At 32.2% G+C, this 8104-nt stretch overlaps 1 pseudogene; it reads left to right on the forward strand.

The window, feature by feature from the left end:
• LOC107020095 overlaps window positions 1-8104 on the forward strand; it is a 24607-nt pseudogene that overhangs the window by 6613 nt on the left and 9890 nt on the right.

Here is an 8104-nt window from a genome sequence, read left to right on the forward strand (position 1 = left end):
CACCCTCGACGGCCCGTCGTGTCCATGACGGTCCGTCGTGGGTTCCGTCGACTCACACAGTTTTTCCAAAAATAAAATCTGCTGCTCAAAACGACTAAACAGGTCGTTACAACCTTTGAAGTAGGTCAGTTCAGAAATATTACTTAAACTATTTTGACTATATTGATTTTTAATAATGGGCTAACTGTGTCTAAATATTTTTATTCCTGATACTAGGATCAACGTCGTGTGCATCTCATGCTGCAAGCAGATCAAGTTCAAGACGTACTTCAAATAGAGGTATGCTTCTCTCTACCATAGTACTTAAAAAAACACTGTATGCCTTTATGTAACAAATAATTGCTTTTTACCATGCACAGGTAGATATAAGTTAGAAGTAAATCTACAAAATGATAATTTATTGCTAAAAGATTACTTACTTTTAAAGAAAATTCCAAATTGCAAATTTTGTGCAGCAAAAAGATTTCAATATGAATCACCAGGTTTTTGTTGTAATAATGGATCAATTAGGCTAACTTCTCATAACATGCCTATTGAGTTGCGAAATTTGTTCTTAGGTGACTCCAAAGAATCCCAACATTTTCGCACTTACAGTAGAGCCTACAATAATATGTTTGCATTCACTTCACTTGGAGTACATTATGATAGAGAATTAGCAAGGAGAAATCGTGGCATCTATACATTTAAAGTCCAAGGACAAATGTATCACTTCATTGATGATTTGATACCCTCGGGAGGAAAAGGAAAAAATTTACAATTATATTTCTATGATAATGAAAATGAGCTAACAAACCGAATGACATTATCAGATAATCTTAATGAGATAATTGTTACAAAGCTCATAGATATACTAAAAGTTAATCCTTATTCTACTTTTTTAAGATCGCTAACAGCTCTTCCAAATTTATCTGAATTTTATATTGCTCTAAACTCAAGTTCCAATTTAGACCAAAGAACACATAACTTACCAACTGCATCCCAAGTTGGGGCAATTTGGATTGAAGATTAATTAAATGATAAAATTTCCACACCACATATTAGAATTTACACTCATAGTAACAAAAGTCAATTGGTAAATTACTATTATGGATGTTATGATCCATTGCAATATCCACTGTTGTTTCCTTATGGTCAAAATGGCTGGCATTGTGGTATTAAAAAAATAAAGAAATACAATTATTCCAACAGACAAATTTACTGTGAATATGAGCAGCTACCAAGTATAATGAACATCACTTCTATTGATGGAGTCCTTGACATGGAATCTAAAGTTTTATCAAAAGGATAGAGAAAAAGAGAAATTGTTTCCTGTCATGAATATAATTGTTATAAAATTCAAATAAGAGATGAAGAACCAAATGAAACTTTACATTCTGGAAGGGTATTTCAACAATACATAGTTGACCAATACATAAAACTAGAGACACAAAGATTAGATTTTATCTTATTTCAAGATCTATTTAGAGTTGAAGCCTTCCAAGGAATCATTGATTTATTAAGGCAAGGAGAAAGAGATGCTTCCAATATTGGGAGACAAAAATTTCTTCCTGGTAGTTTCATTGGAGGTCCAAGAGATATGCGTCGAAGATATATGGATGCCATTGCTTTGGTACAACATTTTGGAAAACCCGACATATTTTTAACGATGACTTGTAATCCTTCTTGGCCTGAAATACAAGAACATTTACAACCAATGGAAGAAGTTCAAAATAGACCTGATTTAGTTAGTAGAGTATTCAGAGCAAAAGTAGAAGAAATTAAAACTGATATTCAAAAAAGAAACATATTTGGAAAGGTTGCAGCTTTTATGTATACAGTTGAGTTTCAAAAAAGGGGTCTTCCCCATGCCATTTTCTCATTATTCTTATGGATGGATATAAATTGTTAACACTAGAAGCATATGATAAAATTGTATGTGCTGAACTACTTGATCCCCATATTGATCATGATCTATACAAACTTGTGACCAAACACATGATTCATGGTCCCTGTGGATATTTAAATCCTTTTAATTCATGCATGCAAAAAGAAGGAAAATGTAAATTCAAATATCCAAAAGAACTTACTGAACAAACAACCAAAGGAAAGAATTCATATCCCCTTTACAAAAGACCAAAAATGATCACACCAATCAAAGTTAGAGGACACAACATTGATAATTCTTGGATTGTTCCGTACAATCCGTATTTACTGAAGAAATTTGGTTGTCATATGAATGTTGAAATATGTTCTGACATTAAGGCTGTCAAATACATTTACAAATATATTTGCAAAGGACATGATAAAATTGCATTTTCTGTAAATACTAATGATACTAACATAGAAATAGATGAAATCAAAGAATACCAATCTGCTAGATGGGTTTCTCCACCGGAGGCTGCATGGCGTCTGCTTGCTTTTGCGATAAGTGAAATGACTCCAAGTGTTTGCCAGTTGCAATTGCATCTTGATGGACAANCTGATATTCAAAAAAGAAACATATTTGGAAAGGTTGCAGCTTTTATGTATACAGTTGAGTTTCAAAAAAGGGGTCTTCCCCATGCCATTTTCTCATTATTCTTATGGATGGATATAAATTGTTAACACCAGAAGCATATGATAAAATTGTATGTGCTGAACTACCTGATCCCCATATTGATCATGATCTATACAAACTTGTGACCAAACACATGATTCATGGTCCCTGTGGATATTTAAATCCTTTTAATTCATGCATGCAAAAAGAAGGAAAATGTAAATTCAAATATCCAAAAGAACTTACTGAACAAACAACCAAAGGAAAGAATTCATATCCCCTTTACAAAAGACCAAAAATGATCACACCAATCAAAGTTAGAGGACACAACATTGATAATTCTTGGATTGTTCCGTACAATCCGTATTTACTGAAGAAATTTGGTTGTCATATGAATGTTGAAATATGTTCTGACATTAAGGCTGTCAAATACATTTACAAATATATTTGCAAAGGACATGATAAAATTGCATTTTCTGTAAATAATAATGATACTAACATAGAAATAGATGAAATCAAAGAATACCAATCTGCTAGATGGGTTTCTCCACCGGAGGCTGCATGGCGTCTGCTTGCTTTTGCGATAAGTGAAATGACTCCAAGTGTTTGCCAATTGCAATTGCATCTTGATGGACAACAATTTGTTGTTTCAAAAATAACCAAACTGTGGATCAAATAATAAACAATCCAATGATTAAAAAAATGATGTTAACAGAATTCTTTCTTATGAACAAAATCAATAACGATGCTATAAATCTGAATTTACTGTATAAAGAGTTTCCCCAACACTTTGTATGGTCATCATCATACAAAATTTGGTCGCGTCGAAAACAACGACTTACTATCGGGCGTATTGTCACATGTCATCCAACCGAAGGAGAAAGATATTATCTTAGGTTGCTTCTTATGAATGTAAGAGGACCAACATCATACGAAGATCTTCGTACAATGAATGAAAGATGCTACACTACATTTAGGGAAGCTGCAGAAAAAAAGAGGCTTATTACGTTCTGATAACAACTTAATTGATTGTATGTCTGAAGCAGTCAACTATCAAATGCCTTATAGTTTAAGAAGACTATTTGCAACATTATTAGTTTATTGTAATCCCGGTAACCCAATAGATCTTTGGAAAAAATACGAAGACTCTATGTCAGAGGATTTTAAAACAATTCCAAATGTTACAAAAAATGATATTCAACTGTTAGTTTTAAATCATATCAATGAAGTTCTACTTTCAATGGGACATAACATAAATGAATTCAAAGATATATTTGGAAATGTTAGCTCTTCTAGAACAACTAATGAGGCAAAAGAAATATATTTTGAAAGAAATATAATAGTGTCTGAAGAAGATATACTTCTACAAAACAAATTAAATATTGAACAAAAAAGAACATATAACATATTTCTTGAAAGAGTATATTCTAATAAATCAGGAGCTTTTTTCATTGATGGTCCTGAGGGAACTGGAAAAACATTTCTATATCGAGCTTTGTTGGCTGCTGTAAGAACAAAAGGATTCATAGCTTTGGAAACTGCAAGTTCTGGTGTGGCAGCTTCAATACTTCCGGGAGGACGAACAGCTCATTCACGTTTCAAAATTCCTGTTGACATCGATGACAATTTCACTTGCAATATTAGTAAACAAAGTTCGTTAGCGATTCTAATTCGAGATTCAAAACTAATTGTTTGGGATGAAGTCTCAATGGCAAAAAAAAAACATGATTGAAGCTCTTGATACACTTCTAAAAGATCTTATGAATACAAAAGCACTGTTTGGTGGAAAAGTAGTAGTTTTGGGGGGATACTTTAGACAAACACTTCCTGTTGTTCGTAGTGGAAAAAAAGAAGACTTTATAAATCAAAGTTTATTACACTCCCGTATTTGGAATCATCTTGAAAAATGGTGCTTATCTGAAAACATGCGTGCGAAAAAAGATCCAGCATTTTGTGCATATTTAATGAGAATTGGAAATGGACAAGAAAAAACTAACAATTGCAACAAAATTGAAATTCCCAATAAATTTATCATTCCCTTTACAGATGAAATATAATCTTTAAAATATTTTATTTAATGTTACTTATCCTAATTTGCGTACATTCTATTGTAATCCATCTTTTATGACTTCACGTATTATTTTGACAACAAAAAATGATTTTGTTGATGAAATAAATGACATGCTTATACATCGATTTCTCGATGATGCTACAGTATATACGGCTATTGATGAAACTATAGAACCAAATGATCAATGCCAATTTGAAGATTTTTTGCATACCTTACATCCTGCTAACTTACCACCTTATAGATTAACTTTGAAAAAAAAAATTCAGTTATATTATTAAGAAACTTAAATCCTACTGAAGGTTTATGCAATGGTACACGATTGATATGTCATGATTTTAAGTCAAATGTTATTAGTGCTACTATTTGCAGTGGTGATTTTAAAGATAAACATGTCTTTATTCCAAAGATACCATTACTAGCATCACAAGATGAGAAACTTCCAGTTCCCTTCAAAAGAATACAATTTCCAATAAGATTATGTTTTGCTATGACTATAAACAAAGCTCAAGGTCAAACATTAGATTTTGTTGGAATATATTTGCGTGAACCAGTTTTTTCACATGGACAACTTTATGTTGCTTTATCTCGAGCAAACTGTTCAGACAATGTCAAAATATTAATACGTCCACCAACTGCACAGGACACGGATGGTCATTCTACATATAATGTAGTTTATGACGAAATCATTCGAAAAGCATTGTCATGATACTTTTAAAAGTAATAAGTGTAACAAGTAAGCATCCTTATGATAGATGTTGTGAAGTTTTGGATTCCTTTACTTCATTTGTTTTTAAAGCTAACTAGAAGTTACATTGCAATCATATCACTTCAACATTTGAAGTTTTAAATTTCATCTTTCAATTCAAATTGTTCCTATCCAATTAGTCAAATTTGAAATTGTTGATTTTCACTAACCTAAATGCTAACATTGCAGCAACAACTTTCCCTATAAGGGTAACTATTTTTATAGTTCTAGCTGAAGAAAATGACAGAGAAGAACTACCTCTTAATGCTTCAAATTTTCTTATTTCAGATTATACAAGTGCAAATAAGTGATGATGAGGTAATCAAAATTTCCAGTCATTACGTTAAACCAACTAATGCTCTTAACTTTTTTCATTGTTCAGTGAATTTTCTTGCTTATCTTCTCTGTTTGTTTGTTATTTAACTTCTCGCACCTCATTTTGATGTTGAATATCTATTGTATTTTGGCCTTTCGCTGATTCTTTTTTTGTGTTGTATTTTGAGCCGCGGTTTGTTCTGTTTTTTTCACCAGATTTCAGTCAATGGTTGCTATATGTTTCTTCTTCAGTGTTCCAACATTGAACCTATATGTTTTGCTGAGTTTATTTGGGCTTTTGTTCTTCGCTCTTTTGGATTATTTTTATTTAATGATATTGTTAGTGTACTATATAAACTTGAAAAATCTGCGTTGTCAGCTTCTCCTTCTTCTCTTGCTTCTGCTATGATTTTTCCTCATTTTAGTATGTTTGATGCTATTTTTTTAATTTGTCAAGTGTTTTAACATCTTTTTATGACGCTGAGAAAGGCAAAAGAAGTATTACACGTTATTTCTTCACTTATGTGTAGGTCGCTGGATCTATTTTCTTAGCAATTTGCTGATTACATTTTACAGTTTACACTTTAGGTTTACGTTTTACTTCAACATATCCCTCATTTTATCTTACGTTTTTAGGCTTATGATTTTGATAGTTGATTCCTTTATATAACTTATAACTAAGATTTAAAACTGTTTAAGTGAAATATTTCTGCAGCCAGTTCATTTGACGTTTTCCATAAAATGATTCAAAATTGGATAAAGCTTAAGTTTGATTAGGATTACAATTATTAAATTACAATGAAAATAAGTTGGTCAATGATTTTTTGAAAAAATTCATTCCTAATTATCATGACATTCTATAGTATAATGCAAAATTATGTACCTTACTATTGTTATTTCCTGCATTGCATCACTCTGTTATATTTTCCATCTTGGTGAAGTATTAGATTGGGTATAATACTACATTACTACTTAATTATATAGTATATTTATCGTCTTTTATCATGATATGTTAAGTGGGCTAATATTGAGCCTCTCTACCTCGCAGTTGTAGTGGTATTCTCCTAAGAGAGTAGAGAAATTTCAAGATTAAAATCTGTCATTAAGATTTTTTCCCCATTTTCCATTTGTAACACTTGCCATGAGGTGACATGATTCAATAACAACTAACTCAGGTACACATTTAAAAAATCTCATTCTTAAGATTCATAGAGCGTTTTTTCGTTATTGCCTCTCTATTTCTTAAAACTTAAAAGGAAGATGCCATATAAATGCATGATTGTGAATTCCTGATTCAAGGTCTCTTTTCTCCAACGGCTTAAAAGAATGTTAATGCTTCATTTCAAATGTTACATTCAATTATGAAGAAATCTGGATTTGTTTTTCTTATTCTTTACTCTCTTTTCCATTGAGATTTTTCACCTTCTATGTCCTCTTGCTGCACAGTTACCCTAGTGAATTCCACAGCTGAAGCATTAGATGCATGAACACTTATGGATGATATATAGGTATCGTACTTGCTGAAGCCTCCCTTCTTATTTTCAATGAATTTTTAGTTTCACCAAGCTGGACATCAATTTAAAACACAATGTTCAGTGAGCTCTTTTCCATTTTATTTTTCTAATTGAAGTAGTAGAAATCACGTACAAGATATCCTTTATTGCCTAATGTATCTTTTCTTTTCCTCTCTGATTTTGTTTTGGATGTGAAAATCATCATTGGTTGTCTATAGTCTTAGAATTTCATGTATTTGATAATTTTGGGAAGATATCTATTATACTCGATGTCAAAAAAAGATACATTTGTTCTGAGGATCAAAAGAGAGATGAATCATGATAACATGATGGATAAATTAGAAACTATGTGTCACGACCCAAAACGAGCCGCGAGTGGCACCCACATTTATCCTCTTATGTGAGCGAACCAACCAATCTAAACCCCAATCATTTACCCATAATGAACAAAATATAGTGCGGAAGACTCAAACTTATTAATATAACCAATAAATAACTTCTAAAATATAATCCTTATCATTCCCAAAATCTGGAAGTCATCACATCAAGAACATCTATCCTCAAATTACTAAGTCTAAGAATATTTAAGAACTAAAATAAAGAATAAAACAGTAGTCCATGTCCGAGCTTCAAGGACATCAAGACGTGAATGAGAGAATCCAGTCCGAGCTAGGAACAATAGCTCACCCTGAAATCTGACGTGCTGTAGACTGGCTAGAGTTGCGGACGAGACGAAGTCACTGGTGCACTTGCTGCACTCCACAAAACAACAAGAAGAACATAAAAGTAGGGGTCAGTACAAGTACTGAGTAGGTATCATCGGCCAACTCAGAATAGAAAGCAATATATATCAAGTAATAATATAAAATCAACTACAACACTCAACAGGTGACAACAACAAGTACAAAACCCTTTGACAACAACACCAAGCACATCTATGAGGG

This window comes from Solanum pennellii, chromosome 5 (assembly GCF_001406875.1).
Source record: "Solanum pennellii chromosome 5, SPENNV200".
Lineage (NCBI taxonomy): Eukaryota > Viridiplantae > Streptophyta > Magnoliopsida > Solanales > Solanaceae > Solanum > Solanum pennellii.